General features: G+C 37.3%; 1 protein-coding gene and 2 long non-coding RNA genes across 13 annotated transcripts in view; all 3 read left to right on the top strand.

The window, feature by feature from the left end:
* Nucleotides 1–22,427, top strand: part of RAPGEF2 (Rap guanine nucleotide exchange factor 2) — a 226,943-nt gene that overhangs the window by 26,052 nt on the left and 178,464 nt on the right. The gene's annotated exons all lie outside the window — the stretch shown is intronic.
* On the top strand, nt 9,903–11,631 carry LOC123651739. The gene is made up of 3 exons (XR_006740619.1): nt 9,903–10,043; nt 10,431–11,113; nt 11,443–11,631. It is a non-coding gene; the product is annotated as an uncharacterized LOC123651739 (long non-coding RNA).
* On the top strand, nt 16,677–19,199 carry LOC123651740. Its single transcript, XR_006740620.1, has 2 exons — nt 16,677–18,704; nt 18,928–19,199. It is a non-coding gene; the product is annotated as an uncharacterized LOC123651740 (long non-coding RNA).

Genomic DNA, 22,427 nt, shown 5'->3' with positions numbered 1-22,427 from the left:
GTAAATATTGGAACAATATCATTTACTAAATTAAAGACTTTATTTGCATGTCACCAGTTTTTCCACTAATGTCTTTTTCCTGCTCAGGATACAGTCCAAGCTACCACATTGCATGTAGCATTTTGAAAAATTTGTTTTTTTCTTGCATTGTGCGAGTTATTTACGTATACTGGACACAGGTCCTTTATCTAATTGAATGCCACTTTGTAACTTGAATGTTTCTATATACATTTTTTTATTTGTAGCAGAATCATTCCTTATTCTAATGTTTGGCTAAATGCAAATATATATACTTAATGCTGATTGAATTTACATAACAGGTGTGTAGCTCCCCCACTTATATAACAGTTCTAAAAACTGTGAAAAAAATTTTGGTTTTTTTTTTCAGATCCCTCTATAATTTGTAGATATGTTCTCAGAAAAAAAAAATTTTCCTTCTTTCTTAATCCTTATCCAAAGATATAATTCCTCATTGATGAGAGAAAGAGAGAGAGGAAAACATCGATCAGTTGCCTCCTATAATTGTTCCAACTGGGGATTGAACCCCCAACCTTGTTATGTGCCCTGACCTGGAATTGAACCCACATTCTTTTGGTGCATAGGACCATGCTGCAATCAGTGGAGCCACACCAGCCGGGGCAGAAGAAATATTACCTATGTGATGTGAGTCACTTTTTGTCACACATTGGCTATAGCCACATAGAAAGCCTTTGAGGGTCTAGGAGGCTGGCCCAAGAGCCTTTTGCATTGAAGCAGATGGTTTCTTCATTTTTCTTTTTCTTTTACAGTGAACCTCACTCACTGCAGAAATTTTGGTACTTTACCAGATATCAGTAAACATCCGCTGCTTCTGTGAGTCCTTACAATAGGATTTAATTAATTTGACAAATATAGACAAGGGTCTCCTGCGTTCCACTCACTATTTTAGGCATCGAGGATACAGCTGTGAACAGCAAAGTCCTCGCTTAGTCCACGGAGCTCACGTTCTAGTGAGGGGTGGCACACAAAGAAAAGAAATAGCTTGTTCGATGTTGATAAATAGTATAGGAAAATATTAAGCTGAGACAGACCCCGTTTGGAGGGCTCACGGATAATGAAGTGGTACGTGAGGGGTTGAATGAAGCGATGGAGCCAGCTTTGTGGAGAACAGAAGAGAAATGTCACAGACTTTCTAGGTGGGACTGTCTGGGCTTGGCTGGAGCAGTTAGGTGGTGGCAGATGAAAGGTGTTGATGCCAGAGGGTTCGCAGGAGAGGCCCAGTGAAGGAGGGACTTTGGCATTTATTCTGAACGTGCTGGGGAACCCTGGGAGGGATTTGTGAAGAGGCATGGTAAGATCACTCTGATGAGAACAGTCAGTGGAGGGGAGAGGGGAAAGCAGGGAGACTGATCAGGGTGGCTAATGTAGTCAGCTCATTGTAACAGCAGGTGGTGATGGGAGGGGAAAACAGTCACCTGTTGGATATATCATAAAAGTAGAGCAGACACGATAGGTTAGCTATGGGTATGAAAGATAGAGGACTCGGGGATGGCTCCAAGGTTTCTGGAAGGATGAGGATGATATGTTTTGGAGAAGAGGACATTGGGTAGATTGGGTTCCATTAAACAGGGATGGCTGGGTGGTGCTGGGGGTGAGAGTGAGGAGAAGTTCAGTTTCAGAACAATTAGAGTTTGGAATGCCTGTGTGTCATCAAGTGAGGAGTTTGGAGTTCATGGGGCTAGAGATTTAAGGCTACGAGGCTTTTTCATTCACACCTGACATCTCTTTATCATTAGAAGTATTTCTTTCCTCTAGTGACATGAGCGCCCAGCACAGTGCTTGCTTGACACACAGGAGATGTTTAATAAATATTTGTGGAATAAACTTGAAGTAGAAATCTCAATATTGTTTTCTTGACATATTTTACTCTAATAGTTTCTGGTATTTGATGGGCGTATTATTTTCTTTCAAATAAACTTTAATAAAATGTAACTTTATCAGTAGTAATGAGAAGGTTTGATCACCCTTTGTAAGCAGCAATGTCGGGAAATGTGTAGACATTAGAAAGCAGAGCATGCTGCTGAACTGGAGCAGTTGACCCTGCCCCTCATAACCTCTGTCCCTGACCATCATCAGACCTGCTGTTTTCAGTGGCCATTAACAGCCATTAATATCTAATGCTCAGACTGTATAAGAAGTTACATTTATATGCGCCGTAGGTTATTTTTAATCAGAAAAAGAGTTTTGGTAGTAACTGGATTGGGCTTAGAGTTCCATTTGAATATATTATTGCATGTGCTTTTGAAGCTCAGTTTGGCCTAACTTGGCTGTATCCATCTATTCAGGCTGCCATAACAAGGTAACATAGACTGAATGGCTTAAACACTGGGGATTTATTTTCTCACAGTTTTGGAGGCTAGAAGTTTAAGATCAAGGTTCTGACTGACTCAGGTTCTGGTGAGGGCTCACTTCCTGGCTTGCCAAAGGCCGCCTTCCTGTTGTTCTCACAAGGGCTTTCCTCTGTACAGATGCAGAGAACAGGAGAGAGCTCTGGTGTCCCTCCCTTATTTATAAGGACACTGTATTCCGTTGGACCAAGGCCTTACCCTCATGATCTCATCTAACCTTGATTGCCTCCTAATGGCTTCATCTTCACATACCACAGTAGGGGTTAGGGCTTCCGCATAGGAATAGTTTTGTTTGTAGCATTTACCATTGTAGCATCTTTATTTATTTATTTAATATATTTTATTGATTTTTTACAGAGTGGAAGAGAGAGGGATAGTTAGAAAGAGAGAATCATTGATCAGCTGCCTCTTGCACATCCCCTATGGGGATGTGCCCTCAACTAAGGTACATGCCCTTGACTGGAATCGAACCTGGGACCTTTCAGTCCGCAGGCCGACATTCTATCCACTGAGCCAAACCAGTTTCGGCCATTATAGCATCTTTAAGTACTGGGATTATTTTGCATTTCTACTGAGTGTGACTTTAAGAAAGAACACATCTCTAGGTATTTATAGCTGAGGAATCATTCTTGGTAATGAAAGTGAGTTTGTGAAAAATAAATGGAAGAATAATACAAAGATTTAAGCTTACCGAGAAGGGTAATTTAAATTTCTGCAATGCCTACATTTCATGTAGAATATTTAAATACATGTAACTTATTACCTACAAAGCACAAAGAATAACAATCGTACATATCGATATAAAAAAATGTCTCTTCATCCTGGTGGAATGATTTAGCGAATGAACAAATTGCTCATTTGTAATTAACATTCAAAGAATGTGCTAGCATTCTTAAATTCTTTTCTTAAGTAGGGTAAATGTGCCCACATATAGATTTATTGTATTATTAATTTGCTTAACGTTTTCATGGTGTAGTTGTCTTTTGTACAGACTGAATTACTAATTAGTGGAACCTTAATGAATATGGTTTAATTTTACCACATTATGTGGCCTGAGACATCATCATTCATGTGCTTTCCCTAGGGAGGTATTAGACTAAGAGGCATCTCCATAGAGATGTTACATTGGTGTCTACTTCCTCCGACCCTGACACTCCTGAGGGGTCCTGTGATCGGGAATAGATGGAAACACACACACACATCTAGAAGCGTTGATACAGAATTCCCTTCTTTTTGATAAAAAGCAGAAAAGGATAGCATTCATATTTTTGTGTCTCCATGGTACTCAGCTAAAATAACCAAGACTGTGATACAGATAGTTTGGTTATAGTTTTCACTTCCACATTGCATAGAATTTTACCTCCTTTCAGCTTTTGAAATTTAGGCAGGCATGGGTAAAAGTCAGTTCAGATGTTAGCACGTAGGGTAAGCCTGGTCAAAATATCACTGTTCAAACGAACAGACGTCAGTATACCACTAACAGCGCTCCTTCCTGTGCGAGTTAGGTAACTGGACTTTTGGAACAGTAGTTGCCAACCTTTCGAACCTCACGGACCACCGGTTGGCGACTGCTGATTTGGGAAGTACTGTAGGAAGATTTATAGGCAGGAGCGGTGTTGGGGGAATTCTCCCCCTCCCCAGCTCTATTGTTTTTTTAAATGATGAAAACAAGAGAATCTTGAATTTACATTTTGAGTTTGGCTAATTGAAAGGACCAAGAAAATGCAGTGTAATAACTGTATATCATATCTTTTGTCCACACGCTGTTTCCCTGTTTTCGAGTGTAAAATTGATCTCTGAGACCCTTTGAGCCAAAAATCACAGGACGGGCTTCAGTCCTGTGGTCCCAGATTAGAGTTAGTCCATGCCCGCTGAACGGACACCCGACGTAGCTGCCACCTGAAGGGGATTTCCAGACAGGAATGAATTGAAATAGGGGAGAAGGAGTCCTTTTTCCATGAAACAGTGTCTCAGGCAATTTGGTGCATCTGGCTAAGTACCATTTCGAGTGAACGTGGGAATTGCAGCCTGGGCCATAACTGTGGAATTCTAGGAGGCACACTCCTGCATCCCGAAGGCACAGGCGAGGTGTTTGGAGCACTCCACTGTGCTGCTGGGTGCTCTGGGGAGCACAGGTGAGTAAGGCACAGAGCAGGGAACTCCCAGCCCAGAGAGGCGGTGCTCATCAGAGGAGCATTCCCGAAGCGGACTGGAAGTGGGTGAAGAGGTGGTGTGGAAAGGAGTGGCAGGAGCTGCAAGGTGCAGGTGTCTCATGACAGACTCCATAGCTGTTTCCATCGAAAGGATCGTTGGTTCCCAAGCAGCCTCTCCTCTCCTCTTTTTTCATCTCATTTTATGTTATAATTACTCCCAGGGCTTTGAGCAGAGCATCCTACACAGTGTAAAGCAGGCATTTAAAGCAGAGAATCAAAGAAAAGAGATCCTGAGACATTTTCCTGTGCTGTCACATATACCCAAAGTATACAGAACATTTTAATCTGTTTCTTAAAGGCTATTTTGGTAATTTGGGATATTAAGCTCAAAATTATTCGAAAGTAATCTTTTATTAACTAGGATTTGTTAAAAGACTTTTCTTCGTTCAATATTAGTAAGTGAACAGTGGACAAAGCAGGCAGTTTTTGTTTTTTTTGTTTGTCTTTGTTTATGGTAAGGCACGGATAACTTTGCATCCTACTGATTAAATAGAAAATACCTAAGTAAATATCTGTTCTTAAAATAGATTCCTTCAGGTTTTTTGGTTTTTGTCACACCAGGGGTGGAGTCATTAAACAGGAAGAAGGAAATCCAGGCTTGCTGAGATATTTCTTTTGGAAGGGAAATGGAGGCCCATGCTCTGAGAGTGTCAGCGGAATGGAATATTTCACCATTAGAGTACCTTTTTAAGAGTGTTCGACTTAATAGCATGCCAGTGGTCTTTTCTTCCATTACCACTACGAATGATGAATGACCTTCACTAGGACTGCCTGTTGTGCTTAAAGATTTGAAAGCAAGTCTAATTGTATTTTCACAGATTAATCCATTGTGGTGTTTAGCCTCAATGTTTTCAATGCTTTATACTCTAAGGATTTTTTCCCCCCCTGTTAGGTAAAGATCGTTTTAGTATAACTTAGGCTATTTTGGTATAGCCATGTGTTTTTATCACGTGTGTGTGCATTCAACAAATTGAGAAGATGCCAGATATTTATTTCTTTAAAATTTTTTAAAATTTATTTTTCAGTTACCATTTACATACAATGTTAAGTTAGTTTCAGGTGTCCAATGTAATGACTAGATATGTATCCAGGTATTATATAATATTTAAAAGCACAACCCCCTCTGGGGGAGATAAGAGATCAACCGAAGGACTTGTATACATGCATATAAGTACAACCAATGGACACAAAACTCTGGGGAGGGAGGGCATGTATGGGAGGGGGGGAGCAATGGTATATGTACAAAGATAATAATTTAATAAAAAAATTTAAAAATAAAATAAAAGCACAACCCCTTTCTGGAAATCAAGCACATAAACAGCAAATAAACCTCCGCAGACCACCAGTGGTCCATGAGGTCTGAGCAGTTGTTTTTGGAAGCTATATATTAATTTCATAACATTATTATTTCTTTAAGTATTTTGTGGGATGTTTATTTTGGAATGCCAAGTGTCCAGTTGTGCGGTGACAGTTTTAATTGTTATAAATGTCAGAGGATTCAGGTTTTTCTCATTATGGGGGATGGACGTGAGGAAAGGGTTTCGGTGATAATTCTACTAACAGCGCTCCTTCCTGTGACGAGTTAGGTAAGTTGACTTTTGGGACAGCAGTTGCCAACCTGTTGGACCTCTCAGACCACCGGTTGGCAACTGCTGATTTGGGAAGTACTGTATGAAGATTTATAGGCAGGAGCGGTGTTGGGGGAATTCTCCCCCTCCCCAGCTCTATTGTGTTTTTAAATGATGAAAACAAGAGAATCTTGAATTTATATTTTGAGTTTGGCTAATTGAAAAGATCAAGAAAATGCAGTGTAATAGAAAACAAAATCAAGACTAGCATGTTATTTATTGGATAGCAGGTGGGTGCTGGGAGGAGAGGATTTAACACTGATAGTGCCCACTTAATATCTGATCTTACAAGCAGTGGTGTTGAATCTATTTTGTACCTCATTTTTCACCAGAAATACTAGTACATATTTTTTTAAAAAAACAAACATATTTTAGAACTGAATCTAAAACAATGTAAGTGAAGGAAAGCCTCTCTTCTGTATACCACCATCCCAGTCTCTAATAAGATTTTTGTACCCTTGGAAACTAAGTTTTATCATCCTATCAGTATATTGAGATTTAAAAAAATTAATTTAAGCTAGTGGGGTCATTTTGTACATGTAGTTCTTGCCTTTTACATATTCCCGTGAGGGGATCCGAGGTCAGCCTCATCCTGTCCAGAGGGTGCACAGTATTCCTGGGCTTCACTGTCATGGATCTCAGTTGTCCCCTAAGGGTGGACATTCATGGTAGTTGTGGATTCCATGACCCTTTACAAATAGTTCTGTGGTGAATATCATTAAACGTGTGTGTATGTATGTTTTTGGATTTTTTTGTGTGTGTGTGTGAATAGATACACAGATTAGATTACTGGCAGTAGAATTACCAAGTCTCTCTTTCTCTCTCTATATAAATATATAAACATATAAATACATAAATTTAACATTTTGACAGCTATTGGCAAATGGCTCATTGAAAAAGTTGTGCAATTTATATTTTTGCCATCAGTGTGTAAAAATCCATGCCACTGATAGCTTTCATTAAATGTTTACAATTTTGCCAATCTGAGAAATGAAAAATTGTGTTTAGATAACAATTCTTTGATTCTGGGTGAGGTTGAACATATTTTCATGTTTACTGTCTAGTGTTGGAGGGTATTTTAACCAGTTTTACCTACTTAGCAACAAGACGTGCTTGATATTAAGTGGCGACAGACTCCACAAAGAGGGGACTCTGAGAGCCCAGCACTTCGGTAACGTAAGTGCTCATCTCAGTGCATCCGTGTTGTGTGGGGCACGTGTCCAGAGTGGAAGAATTCCCAGTGCTTTCTGAGTACATATGACCAGATGTCCTTCCATGTTGTGTGGATCTAAGATGATAGGAATAGCAACTTTATAGCAGAGATTGTTATCTAGGACGCTTGGAACAGAGACTTCATTTGCATGTTTATTTTATTTTTTTTGACTCTGAAAGTAAAGAAAGAGGTATTTTAATCCACAAAGAAGGAAAAAAAAATCCACTCAGAACATTAAAAATCATAGTAACATTTTGTTTTATTTTTCCCTTTATTGTTGTCATCCGAAGTTAATGGATTTATAGCTCCGACAAAATGAGAAACATTTTTTCTCATATATAATAAATCCAGATTGATTTCTGACAAAACCAGTAAACAATTTATTTGCGGTATTTGAACATGAATTATAGGATGGAAAAATTCTACGGGTACATTGGCAAGTGGATGGCACCAGATGATCCAATATTTCATTTCTTTGTCTACATTTCATAAGTCAGTTTCACACAACAGCTGCTATGGAGGAAGGGTTGATTTGCCAGAATACGTCATAGTTTATTTTATGTTATTTAAAAAAAAAAATAACACACATAGAAAATAATGTGAAATGCATGTAGGCACAAAAGGGTAAACGAAGCAAGTTTATTGTTACAAAGTAAAAAAGATCACTTAACACATAGAGTTCTAAAAAGAGCCCTCTTTTCATATTCAGCATTTTCAACTATAGAAAGCAATGGTTAATTTTTAAAGTCTTCTAGCTTATAAGCACTCACAGCTAATATCAAGCATGTATTGGATTCTCTCTTTACATTATGTAAAGAACATATTATCCCATTTTTATGTAAAGAACATACGTAAAGAACATTATGTAAAGAACATATTAGCCCATTTTTATGTAAAGAACATACGTAAAGAACATTATGTAAAGAACATGTTAGCCCATTTTTCAGAGGAGGCTTTGAAGTGCAGTGGCTTATCAGAGCCGATGCCGATGGTAAGGGGTAAAGCTGGTGTTGGAACTCTGGGACTTGGGGTCTGGAACTTGTACTCTTAAGCACTGTGTTAGATTGCAAGATGAAATCAAGACAAATGCATGTAATTTCCTGTTTATTTTAAAACATTAAAAATAATGGTTGTTGAGTAATTTTCAAGGATTAAGGAGACATTCTTTTTCTTGGTTCATATCTTAAAATTCCCTTGTTGGAGTCTCAAAGGTTACGGGATATAAAGGGAAACCTGTAAAAGCGAAAGACATAAAAATAACATGCCTGGAATGTTTATTTTCTCCATCTTCTGCCATACTCATAGAAAATATATTTTTGTGTACAAAATATTTTACTGGGCCCATATGAATTAATTAATAAAAGAAGGATTTGTAAAAACCATATGATAATAGTTTATCTCGACTGAGGACTTGGATTAAGTTTTACAGTTTTTTTACACCTGCAAGGATATACACATAATGCTCTAGATAAGAGCTTTTATCAAATGTTACATGCTTTGAAGTTGATATCTGAGGGGGAGTGAGTTGTATGGAGTACGTATTTCTGGCCTTTTTTGGTTTGTTTTTAGATGGGCAGGGTACTTTTTGGGGAAGTGTTTTCTCTGACTCTGAACAAAGACCTTCTTTTCTGACAGACCATGCTGTTGCCATGGAGACCTTAGGTTCTATAAATGTAGCTTCCAGTAACAGACAAGAGTATGACATTGGGTTGTGTCTGTGTATGCTGTGACAGCATAGTGAAGCCTCAATGTGTATAGTCAGTTTGTTCACCAAAATTATTTTTTTACGGTAGCCAGAAGCCCATTTGTCTTTTTGCAACCTCCTTTTTTCATATTCTTTTGTGTGTGTGTTTGTGTATGTGTGTGTCTGACAACGGAACAGTATAGAGAAAGACCCTTTTTTCCTTCTCTAGTCTCATATTCTTTGCTCTTACCCAGTACCAATCACTGTGGAAAATTTGGTGGATGTCCTTGCAATCTGTTTTTATTCTTTTGTTCTATGTGTCTTCATAAACCATAGTTTTGTGTTTTAAAAGTTCATTTAAATTCTATAATGCTACTAATGTCATTCTGAAACTTGCCTTTTTCTCAGCCATATTTCTTGAGGTCTTTTTATGTTGATGTATATTAGGTTTGTTTATTTAGTTGGTATATAGCATTCCATTGTATCACAGTTAATCTAGTCCTTTAGTAATGGATATTTAGTATGTTAGTTGTCGTATTTCTGTGTAATGCTTCAATTTCATTTCTTCCTATCCTTTCCATGTCATTGAGTATAGGAACGCAAATATATGATTTGGCAAAAGCTATCTTTACTTTGTTCTCCTATTCTTTCCAGTAATCTCAGTTCATTTTATCCTATCTAATAAAAGAGAAACATGCAAATGGACTGTACCTCTGCCACGCCCACAAGCCAATCAGGAATGAGCATGCAAATTAACTTATCCAAGATGGTGGTTAATTTTCCCTCTAAAGACTCTGAAGTACTTAAAATACATATGGTGGTATATAATTACTAACCACCTATGAAATGCCTACTCTTTTCATTGAAAATGTAATTTCAGTGTGATTTTTTTATGGTTTTCTTATAAACCACTCTTAGGTTTGTTAGAAATAAGGCGAGTCCCCCAAATCAGGGGTCTGGTAGAATACAAAACATATCCAGGAGCCAGGCAGCAAGGCAAACATCTTTACTTCTGCGTACAAGGGTGCACACAAATCATCTGGAAACGCGTGCACACCGACAAGGTGGGCTGCTCAGCTTTATAATCCCTGATGCACATGACCTGTCCCTTGCTCTTGACTAGAGCACAGTCTTTCGCCATTGGCTAATAGAAAGGGTGAGGTTGGCCTTTGCTGTTTCAAGGTGGTGGCCCCAGGGGAGTTGCAAGCCATGTGGTCAGCATGGCAGCTGCCAAGTCACTCAGTCCAAAATGGCGGCTGTCTAAACTGTTCTTTGACAGAAAAGATGATCTGTTCATTCTCACAGTTTTGACTGTATACTTAGGCACTGGGTGCAGGAGGCAATCTTGATTTCATATTACATTTTCTCAGGAGGAGAATGTACATCTTTCTGCTTATTTGTTGTTTTCTGGTGGGACTTTGACAAACAGGCCCAGAAGAAACAAAAGTAAACCTATTTCGTAAGAATAGATTGCTTTATGTTATGCAAATTTTCTCTATAGTATATTTTGTGAAATGTTGACATTTTAAAAAATGTTTACTACTATGTATTTTGAAATTACTGTTTGGATCCAAATTAAACTTGGGTTAAACAGATTTATACACTACAGCATTTTTTGAGGTCTCAATTTTTAAATCTGCATCATGCCTGAAATATCTTATCCACTGATTAAGAAGTAAAATTGGCTCTTCAACTGTACTCTGGACACTTTAAAATAGCAAATTTAGTTAAATTTTCAGTTTTAGTTTTTCTTTTTCTTCTTTGTCCTCCTGTTTCCCATTCATACCCCCTTCTACTTTTTTTTTTTAAATTAGACTATTTCATATAAATGATGAAAAAGAACTAGGGAATTACCTGTTTTATTTTCCTAAATAGATAATTTATATGTATATTAGTAATTTTGAGTGCTCAAAAATTGCTTTAAGTATTAAATGTTAGACTGTTCAGTTTTGCATAAGCATTTCATAAAATTGTTTAGAATTGGGTAGGTTTTGTTTTTTTTAAAATATATTTTATTGATATTTTTTTTGCCCCCCTCCCTCCCTCCCACACATCCCCTCCCTCCCCAGAGTTTTGTGTCCATTGGTTGTATTTATATGCATGTATAAAAGTCCTTCAGTTGATCTATTATCTCCCCCAGATCTTCCTCCCCTCCCCGCTGTAATTTGACAGTCTACTTGTTGATATACTGTCTCTATATCTATCTTTTGGTTCATCAGTTTATAATGCTCTTTATTATCCACAAATGAGTGAGGTCGTGTGGTGTTTCTCTTTCATTGATTGGCTTATTTCACTCAGCCTAATGAGAATTGGGTAGGTTTGCTTCTTGTTTGTTTTAGACTGATAATCTGAAGTTCATAGGGGACAGGTTGTTATCACAAACAGATGTGACTTAGGACATAATTTTGAATTTATAAAATGTTGCAACATTAACACTATTCTTAAAAAAAAAAAAAATGGTTGGGCATAGGTAAAAAGTTGGATCTTAGAAAATTGCTCCTGTAATCTTTTACAAATATATATATTTGCAAATTCTAGAAGCTTCATCAGGTAATATTAATTTACATTATTATTAGTTATGTTGTTACTGTTATTACAATACATTATTTTAATTTATCTTGTTACTTATGGTACTTATAATCTATTAAATCATGGAGAGCACTGAATTAGCGAACCATGAGCCATTTCTCCTAGGGCATATTCAAGGCTAGGTTCCTGCAAACCTCTGGTCACAACCATTTTGTCACCAAATCAACATATAACTCCATTTTCTGTGTAAAGATACCCCATTTAATGTACATGGGTGAGTAAAAGTTGGTTTACAGGTGTGAGTACACAAAACAGAATTTATTCTTATATTCTTATATTTTGTATAATTGTAAACCTACTTTTGCCTACCCTGTATATTGTTGCCTCATTAACATTGAACTCATGAACAGCACTCTAACCCATATGGGAAGGACGAGTATCTACTGGTGACAGGTGCATTTTCTCCCTCAATTACATTACAGCTTTCTTGTTTGGGAACATTAGCCGGTACTTATGCTTGGGGGGCCTTTGTAAACAGTGAAATCACCAACACAAAGTACAAAGATTTGAAAAACGTGACACAAGTCCACCTCAAGAAGGACTGGTTTACATAGAAGAGCTGAAACAAGAAGGCTGAGCAGTGCCCTAGTTCCCCCAAGGCGGGGCTGGTGAGATGGTGCCTATAGGATGACACGATTTCCACCACTCTGTGCATGTCCCTGGATGACCTTGGAAGTAAGCGCCTTGAGTATTGAATTTTGGGGTTAGAAACAAATTTTAGCAAGTAGGGGAATTCACAAATATGGAATCCACACATAATGATGATGAACTGAATATGGATTGTTTGGGGATCAGGTGTTGAGCCAGAAGGTTTCAGGTAACGCGGGCTCCTGTGTAGTTGACTATTCCACCTTCCTTTCTTTCTTGTCATTCACTGTCGGTGTGAGGCATGTGTTTTTTTTGCCGGTGACCTAGTAAACAAGACATATAGGATGCGATCAAGTAAGGAAATCTGAGTAGTGGATGGGACTTAGGGCTTGGCTACAGAAATTTTGCCCCAAATTGTTGGATAAATCCGAGATCTCTTTTGTGCTTTTCCTAGCCCCTGTGCTGTGGGGGATAGTGGACGTTATCATGGAGATCATAAGCACTGGTTTCAAAGGTAGACCAGGACAGAGGCACACAAGTCTGTAACATATAGGTTGTACTTTTTAAAAGTACTTGCAGTTCTGCCATCCAGTTGAATGGTCCTTTTTTCTTCCTCTTTGTGGTCTCACAGTTGCTCACAGCTGCAGTCAAAGATAATGGCTTATCTCAGAGTCTAGTTCGGTTTGGCGCTGGTCATCTGAATTGGTGTGACATTGAAAAGATGACTCAAATGTGGTCAGATGACCAGTTTTGAGCAGAGCTTGTTAAACTGATTTTTAAGGAGGTTTTTAAATTACTATTATTTATCTTCAAATTGATTTTCTGTGGGAACGAAGTTTTGCAGGATATTAAAAAACATGTATTAAGTACCTGTTTTGCATAAGGTCCTGTGTTAGTCAGTGGAGAATGAATCTGAATAAGTAAGACCTGATGTTTCCTGTTTTAGGGAGCCCACAATCTGATATAAGATGAAAAATATTAAACACAAACAAAAAGAAAAATTATTGTGGGCTTTTGGGAGCAAATTATTTTGATTAGCAAATACGGTGCTTGGGGAAGGGATAGTAAGAGGTTGGTCAAAGCCAATATCAGTTATTACTTTATGGTGTGTGCATGCGTGCATGCATGTGTTTGTGTTTGTGCGTGCGTGCGTGCGGTCTGTGGTTAAAGTATGGTGCCATCAAAGATTTTTAAGTTTTTCATTTTGGAGAAGTAACAGTTGTGTGAAATTGATAGGACAGGAAAAGATTGATGGTGGGGAGACAAATTACTGCCTCTACATGTAGATGAAAGCCTTAAAATAGATGTTGGACGGTGGTAGCAGAAAGGCGATGTTGAGGAGCAAGAATGAGTAGGGTCTCGATCATGGATGTGGTTAAGAAGAAAGGGGAAAGTAGGTGGTTTAGGCTTTCAGTCCTTTGAAACGATGAATGTTCCTTCTCTCCAGTTTAATGCATTGCCAAGCTTAGATCCAACTTCAGAGGAAGCATGCCATTGCTGAACCTTTGGAGATTTTTTGCATTGTTATTTTTTAACTGTGATGCTTTCTTTCTTTCTTTCTTTAGATCTATCCACATGCATATCGTTTTTTTTCCAAAAAATAAAATTTTTACTTCAGAATAATTTTCAATTACATACATTGCAAAGAGAGTCTAGAGAGTCCATGTATATCTCTCACTGGGTTTCTCCTACAGTTAACATCTGACATTACCATGATTCATTGGTAAAAACAGAGAAAACAATACTACAGTAATGTTCAGTAAACCCTTGACTTTATCCGTACTCTTTTAGTTTTTCCACGAATACGTCTTTCTGTTCCAGACTATCCCATCCAGGCTATCAAGTTGCATGCAGTCATCATGCCTCCTTCTCTTCTGACCTGTATTACTCAATCTTCCCTTGTTTTTTTTTTATTTTTATTTTTAATTATTTTTTTTTTTTTATGGCTTTGATGGTTGGGAGGGACAGACTAATGAGGAGTTATCTTGTAGAATGTTCCTCGGTGGGGGTTTGATGTTTTTCTCATAATGATACAGTGGGTGTGAGTTTCTGGAGGAAGTCCATGAAATGTTACATAATACCAGGGTCACATGTAACCTGGGTCACACTGCTCAGGTAGTGTTTGTCGGGTTTCTCTGCTGGGAGGTTATGTTACCCCCACCTTCCTCGTGCAGACTCTAGTCTGTGGAAGCACAGCTTTAACCCAGTCCACACTCAAGGGATGGGATGGCGAGATTTGAGTCTCACCTCCTATATACATCATTTGGAATTCCTCTCTAAAAAAGATTACCCGTTTTCCCTCATTTATTCAGTCAAGTATTTATAACATGATGGATTCAAGCATATCAATTCTATAATTTGGGTTGTAGTTTAATGGGACGTTATTTTATTGTTCAGGTTTTTCCATCCCTGGGCATTAGAGCTCTTTCAGGTTTGCTCTTGTGGCCACTTGATGTGCCCCATCTTTCTCTTTCCCCTTAAGCACTTTCTGATATGACTAAATGCTTCAGCTTCCACTGGGTTTCCCTCACCCCGGTTCTAGAGTTAGCCATTTCTCTATGCACCCCTGATGTGTTTGATTGGAAAATGATAGTAGAAACCAAGATCTAGGTAGTTAGCTGTGCTCACTGCTGCAGGGTTATTCCCTCTTCTGGGCTCTCTCATTGGACAGAGCTAGAATATAAGTGCATATATGTTTGGGGTAGGGAAAAAAGAGGTTTACAGTAGTTTGTATGGGAAATAATACAATAATAAATAATACAAAATTAAACTCAGTTTTGCATACCCATAACTGATAACTTATTTTTGCCCAATGCTGTGAACACACACACACACACACACACACACATTCTGATACACATAGCAAGGGATTTATTAATAAGGGAAAGTTAGGGAAACTGAGAAATTACCATATAGCCTCATGTGTTGATAAATAATTTTATAAGTTTTATATAGCTTAAATGTGTTCTTGGCTCAAATTGTCTTTCTTTTAGTTTTTAAATTTGGGGTTTTGCTGTCATACCCAGTTGGTTAGTGAATATTCAATAATCAATTACCACTGATTATTCACACTTTTTACATTGGTGAATTACTATATCCTTTCCATAACCTGCCTTTAACAATTATATCGCTAGCCTTTATTAGCATTAAAATTGCATGGCTCAGTGGACATGAGCTGACTTAGATGAGAATTTTGGAACTAGATTGACCTTGGAGATCATCTGGTTCAGTAGTGGTTATTTTTTATTGTACATTGGAAACATCTGGACAGATTTACTCATGCTGGAGTCTCACCCCAGAGATTCTGATTTAATTGATTTGGATTGTGGCCTGGGTACTGGACGTCTTAAAAAGTTTTTATACTGAAGTGCAGTCAAATTTAAAAACCACTCTTACAGTTCTTCATTCCGTGGATAACATAAAGTAAGACCCATACTACCAAATATTTTCTATTTTGAGGATCCAAAATCTTAACAAAATTGGTGCATTCAGCATAGCTCTCAAAGTAGTAGGGTCTTAAAGACATTTTGGTGGTCTAAATAATTTAGAAGCGTAACTCAAGATGAAAGTCTATTTTCTCCTTTCAACTGAACTATCAGTGGTTTTCTAAGGTGCCGACTTTGTGTAGCAGCACAGGAGTGGCTGGATTTTCCCAGGGTATGTAGCATGCCCTTCTTTGCCTCTCTTGTGTCCCCAGCTTTCAATTTTAAAAACAATTTCCTGAATTGGATCTTTGCTGATTCTTTGAGAGAATGTCTACTCTGTGGAAGTTATATATTTAATTCTTTTTTTAATTCAAAATTCATTATTTTTTTTACAATATACAAAACAAATCTATTGTAGATACAAAATAATTACCCATTTACATGCAATCAATGTTAATATTTCAATAAAATGATTTTAAATATGTTACATGTAATAAACATTCATATTTCAAGAAAAATATTTTAAATAACATTACCAAAACTGTACTAACATACTATAAAATCACAAAAATTGTAAGCGATAGTAAAAATCTGAAAATAACATATTACTTCTATTTTATTCTAAAATTTCCCCCCCCCCTCTGGCTTTATTTTTGTTCATCAGTTTATGTTGTTCATTATATTCTCTATAATTCTTTTTTATTAAATATATTTTATTGATTCTTTATAGAGAGTAAGAGAGAGGGATAGAGAGTTAGAAACATCGATGAGAGAGAGTCATCAATCAGCTCCCACCTGCAAACTCCCCACTGGGGATGTACCTGCAACCAAGGTACATGCCCTTGACTGGAATTGAACCTGGGACCTTTCAGTCCACAGGCCAATGCTCTATCCACTGAGCCAAACCAGTTTTGGCTCTATGTAATTCTTATAGGCTGCTCAAGGAAGGGCTATTATGCAAATTTGTGAGTAGTGGCGTAATGGATTTTTAAAGTAAAGCTGTGAATAAGTTAATCTTACATTAGAAGGAAGCCCATCTCTGCATTCTTTTCAATTTTTTTTTTTATGGTTCTTTTGTGAATCCCACCACCTTTGTAGATCAGATGGTCAGTAGTAGTAGACTTGCTGAAATCTACATGTCCAATGACAATGATGTTGATATGAGTCTTTTCCTTTCCCATTTTTGCTTTGATTTAGTGGTGGTTTTCATGAAGCCTGTGTTCTGGAGGTAGACCCGTTGTGAAAAAGCTAACTTGCTTAATTTCTTTAGGCTCTAGTTTGCTTATAAAATGAAGGGTTGGACAGTTGCTTCCTAAGGACTTTGCCAGCTCTAGTATTTTATGATCTAATAGGACAGTGTAATTTTAAATAAGTTATTTTATTTCCTGAAATTTCAGCAGAGGGGAGAGTGCTCTTAGTGGGTTAGTTAGGAGGTTATTGAGCTGGAGTTAGAACTAAATAAGCAAATGAGATTCAGTGCTTTAGTGAAATGGCAAGAAAATTTACTAGGTAGGTAGGATTTGGAAAGGACACTAATAGAGGTTTATTCTCTCCTTGAATACTCCTGAGAAGAAAAGAAAACATTATATTATTGCCCAACTATTATTTTCTTATGTGTGTTTTCATCTTTTGAAATCCTTTCCCTCATAAAGTTGGCTCTGTAATTTGAAGGATACATACTCCTAGTATCATTGAACTCGGGTTAATCTCATTCCACTCATGTTACCTTTGTGTTACTCCTTTTTTTTTTATTTTTTTATTTTGTTGTTGTGTTTTTAATTTAGATCACCTTACAGACTAGTGACTACATTTAGCATTTAAGAAAGATCAAGCGATTGGTGGTAGATGTTTGGCTAGGTTAATGTATTTGAAGATTAGTACAATGAACTGTCTCTGGAAATAGGTAGGATGCTGAGTTAGTGACTGACTAAAGAGATTCTAGAATGTAGAAACCCTTGACTTAATCATTTTTAGAAAACACATTTGGAAACAAAGATGCAGAAGGAATCAGTGACTTGCTCAGAACCTCAAGATCTCAGTAATTTCCTTTCCATGTCACTACATGCCTTTGTAAGAATTCTACACCAGACTGAGTGGGCGAAGAAAGATGTCCTATTGAGATAGTACAGGTAATTGTTATGAGGATAATCCATGTACCATAGGCACAATTCTGTTTGCCTAGGAAGCCAATCATTTTATAACCTATTAGAAATATATGGCACTTTTGCTTTTGAGTAGCTTACATATTCATTTGAAGTAATGATTTTCAGGGGTGAAATATTGAGTAATGATATTTGGAATTCAGAAAAGTCTATATAACTTCCATAATATAAGCCACAGAAATTAACATGGGGAAACTTTAGCTGGTGTGGGTACAGTAATTCTCAAATTGGGGCGAGAGGACAACCTATACTATGGAGGACGGTGAGATTTAAAAGTTTTCCAAAAGTGTAGATGGGTGGGGAAAAACGTTGAAAAACTTAGCACTTAAAGCCAATATGGAATTCCAGTTGAGCAATTTTAATTTTTAATTTTAATAGGCTCTGACACATTTTTTTTTAATTTCCTCTTCTGTGTTTTGATAAGATCTAAGCGGATTAGAAAATCGAATTTCTGTTTAGGCATTTCTTCTTCCCTGTGGCCTTGAACAAAGGTGGAAATGTTCAATAATATAATGCTGTTTGAGAAGAAGATAATGGGCGTCTTTGTGAGAAGAGTTTCCATGTAATGAAACATATGTGATGTTATCTGTTTCTCTACTAGGGCTATTACTGGGCATATTTTTCATTGTTTCCTCTCTGAATTGACTCTATTTAGAACAGGAGGAACTCCTGGAATTAATGTGGGTGATATTGCGAAAGATGGGACAATTCTGAAGTGTGTGTCTTTTGATTCCTTCTCAAGGAATAACACAACATTCCCTGTCTCTTGGCAGATCTGTGCCATTTAATTAGTAAGTACTTCCTTAGGCTTCAAGGTGAACTCATTTTTTTTTTTAATTTTAAAAAAAATATATATTTTATTGATTTTGTACAGAGAAGAAGGGAGAGATAGAGAGTTAGAAACATCAATGAGAGTCATCGATCAGCTGCCTCTTGCACACCCCCTACTGGGGATATGCCCTTCACCGGAATCGAACCCGGCACACTTCAGTCCCCAAGCCGACGCTCTAGCCATTGAGCCAAACTGGTTCCGGCAAGGTGAACTCATTTTTAAGAGAGCAACATGATTGATCTGAGAAACAACGTACAGTAGATAATTACTTTGAAAATGGTCACCTTTTGTATACAATACTTGCTCTGAAACTCTTGGGAAAAGTGTCTTTAATGAACATATAAAGATTCATCGCCCTTTGCAACACATTGGATGGATCTTAAGAGTATTATGTGAAGTGAAAGACGTCAGAGGGGAAAGGACAAAACCATATCATTTCACTTAAATGGGGAATAGAAAACAAAAATAACAAATGAACTAACAAAGCAAAACCATAGGTACAGACAATAGAACTGTGGTTATCAGAGAGGAAGGGAATTAGATAAATTGGATCAAGGGGGTCAAATATATGGTAATGGAAGGAAACTAGACTTTGGGTTGGGAGCACTCAACAGATGCCAAATTATAATGTAGAGATGAAATTTGTATAATGTTATTAACCACTGTTACCTATTACTTCAAGAAGTTTAATTAAAAAATTTAGATTTATCAGGCAGTCAAACATTTATTTCATCAAGTTGAATTAGTTTTTGGTTTATGATGTCTCCTTTCCAGTTCTACTCAACTCTTCTCATGATTCTAACCTAAAATGAAGTCATCATTCAAATTCAATTATTGGATTCAATAATGTGAAACTCAGTCCTGGCTGGGTGGCTCAGTTGGTTGGAGTGTCATCCCCCTGCACCAGAAAGGTTTCGGGTTCGATTCCTGGTCAGGGCACATAACTAGATTGTGGGTTTGATCCCCTGTTTGGGGTGCATTCAGGAGGCAACCGATTAATGTTATTTTCTCCTCCTCCATCCCTCTCTCCCTCTCTAAAATCAATAAACATATTCTCAGGTGAGAATTAAAATAACAATAATGTCAAACTCATAAAAACCACCTTTACAAATTGTTGTCTTCTAATGTAATATAAATGCGAAAGTAGGCAAAATAATTGTAGGCTTGTTTATTTAGTTATCACTGCTCTCGATGGATAAAGTTAGTGGAGTCCTAAGTCCAGCTGAAATGTTTATTGTATTTATTGCAAATATAAATATAATTATTAATAATAAAGTATAGACAACTCAGGCAGAAAGCATTCTAAGCTTGAAATTTGGGCATACATATGTGTGTGTGTGTGTGTGTGTGTGTGTGTGTGTGTGTGTGTGTGTATATATATATATATATATATAGGCAAAAGGCACCAGGATATCCTTGACCAACCAGATGGGACAGATAAATGATTTAAAGAGACAATTCATTTTAATGTTCTGGGGAAGGAGAATGTGTGCACCTGACTGAAAACATAAGACCTGTTTTTACCAGCCAGGATCCTCAATTAGCAGAGCTTTGGAGGAAAGGACTAAAATTTATTCTGGGTGTTTTGTTCTGGAGATACTTAGTTTATCATAGTTGGATAAGAAGGCTAGGTTATCACTTGCTTTTACATGCTGTGTGGATTTGGGCAAGTTATAGTCTGACTGAACTTTCTCATCTATAAAACAGAGGGTGCTGAATAATCTGATTCATAAGACTTTTCTGAGGATTGAAAATGATCTCTTTCAAACAGGTGGCTTTTATGAGTTTGACACTACTGAATTTAAAAACCGAATGTAGATAATGGCTACATTTCAGGTTAGAATCTTGGAAAGAGTTGGGAAAAAGAAATTTTAAACAAAAATAATTCAAATTGATAGAAATTATTGGTGGATTAAAAACAATAGTTTGGAGGGGGTGCAGAAGTGGGGTGGAAGAGGTCAATGGGAGGAGAAAAAGGGGACATCTGTAATGCTTTCAATAGTAAAGATACATTTTTAAAAAGACAAAAACTCCCACAACAATAGTTAGAATAGTTTAGAATAGTATCTAATATAAGGTAGTGCTCAAATACATTCATGTTTAAAAATTTATGGTACAAGTATTTCTTATTTAATTATAATGGTATGACTATGAAATTATTATCCCCTTTTTATAAATGAGACTTAGACAACTTTAAAACAAGTTTTTAAATCTCTTAAATTTGGACACCAATGCTTAAGTATCTGTTTTCCTAAAAGGACTAACAAATACATTTATTACGGAATATACATTTATTACAGAAATTTAAGTAGGAGCTTGCAATAATCAATCATTCAACCATTAAGATGTCTTCTGTTAACATTTTCAGTTTAACTGTTTTATGGCATTTTTGGTTAGTTATGTTACTATATGATAGCTATAAAGCTAATTTGCTGTAAATAAAAACAATGATTTTCATACCCTGTCTGGAATATCAAAATTCTAGTATCATTATGCCATCTAACACCATAGAAGAGGAAGTACAGTGGTAATTAAGTGCTTTTGCAGATTGACAGGAAGCCAATAATCCCTTCAAATGTTCCCTTATTTTCCTTTGTTTCTCAAACTCATCTGATTATATTAATTATGGGCTTGGGAGGCACAGTTTTTGCTTATAATACACACTAGAGGCCCGTTGCACGAAAATTCATACAATAGGCCTTCCTTCCCCTGGCTGCCGGCACCGGTTTTCCTCCAGCACCCAGCACCCAGCACCCAGCACCCAGGACCCAGGCTTTCGCTCTGGCCTTGGTACACTCCAGGTGCAGTGGAGAAGCCAAGCCTCTTCAGTTTTCAGTCTTTGCTCTGTGCCTGTGTATGCAAATTAACCCATCATCTTTTTTTTGTTAATTTGCATACTCCTTATTGGCTGGGGGGCATCATGGAGGTATGGTCAGTTGGCATCTTTCTCTTTTATTAGTGTAGATAGATTCATAGGTCTCCAGAGTTAATGATTTAATACAGCGAGAGAGGGGCTTAGGAATATGTATTATTTAGAAAGCTCACCCTGTGATCCTGATGCTCACTTAAGTTAGAACCACTTCTCCACTTGTCATGTCGCTTGATTGAGTGGCTGTTCACATTATTTGGCTGGTCAAGATTCTTGCGTTGTCCATTCAAGGTGAGGAAAAGATAATGCCCCATTGTACCTTCACAAGGAACTTCACCATCTATAAAAGTCAGTAAACAGGCAGACTCCGTTGACCATGCGGTTGGGACTGTGGCTTTGCCCTCTGTTGCAAGGATCCCTTCCACTCAGTAGTGGAGTGACCCTTAATGAAACTGTGATGTGATAGCAATAAAAATGCTGGCTGAGAGGGTGGACCAGATTAGTGGCAGTAAAAGAAAAAAAAAAAAAAATCAACAGGGTTATTACAAAGCTTGTGGGAGAGGTAGGAGACTTAATGTGTTCATTCATTATTACTGGTATTCCTAAGTTATGTGTTTATTGTATTCATTCGTTATTGCCATTACTCCTAAATGTATTGCTGGGTGATGTGTTTATTGTATTCTTTACTTTCCAGTTTGGGAATTATAAGCCTGTGACCCTTTAGAGTGCCTTCTAAGGCTTCAAAGTCATGTCTTTGACTTGACTCTACCTGTTATCCAAGATGAAGAAGTGGCTTTTTTTTTTTTTTTGTTTTTTTTTTTTTTAAGAAGAACAGGT

The sequence above is a fragment of the Pipistrellus kuhlii genome, unplaced genomic scaffold, assembly GCF_014108245.1.
Source record: "Pipistrellus kuhlii isolate mPipKuh1 unplaced genomic scaffold, mPipKuh1.p scaffold_m20_p_8, whole genome shotgun sequence".
In the NCBI taxonomy this organism is placed as follows: domain Eukaryota; kingdom Metazoa; phylum Chordata; class Mammalia; order Chiroptera; family Vespertilionidae; genus Pipistrellus; species Pipistrellus kuhlii.
This window is presented reverse-complemented; position numbering and strand designations above follow the sequence as displayed.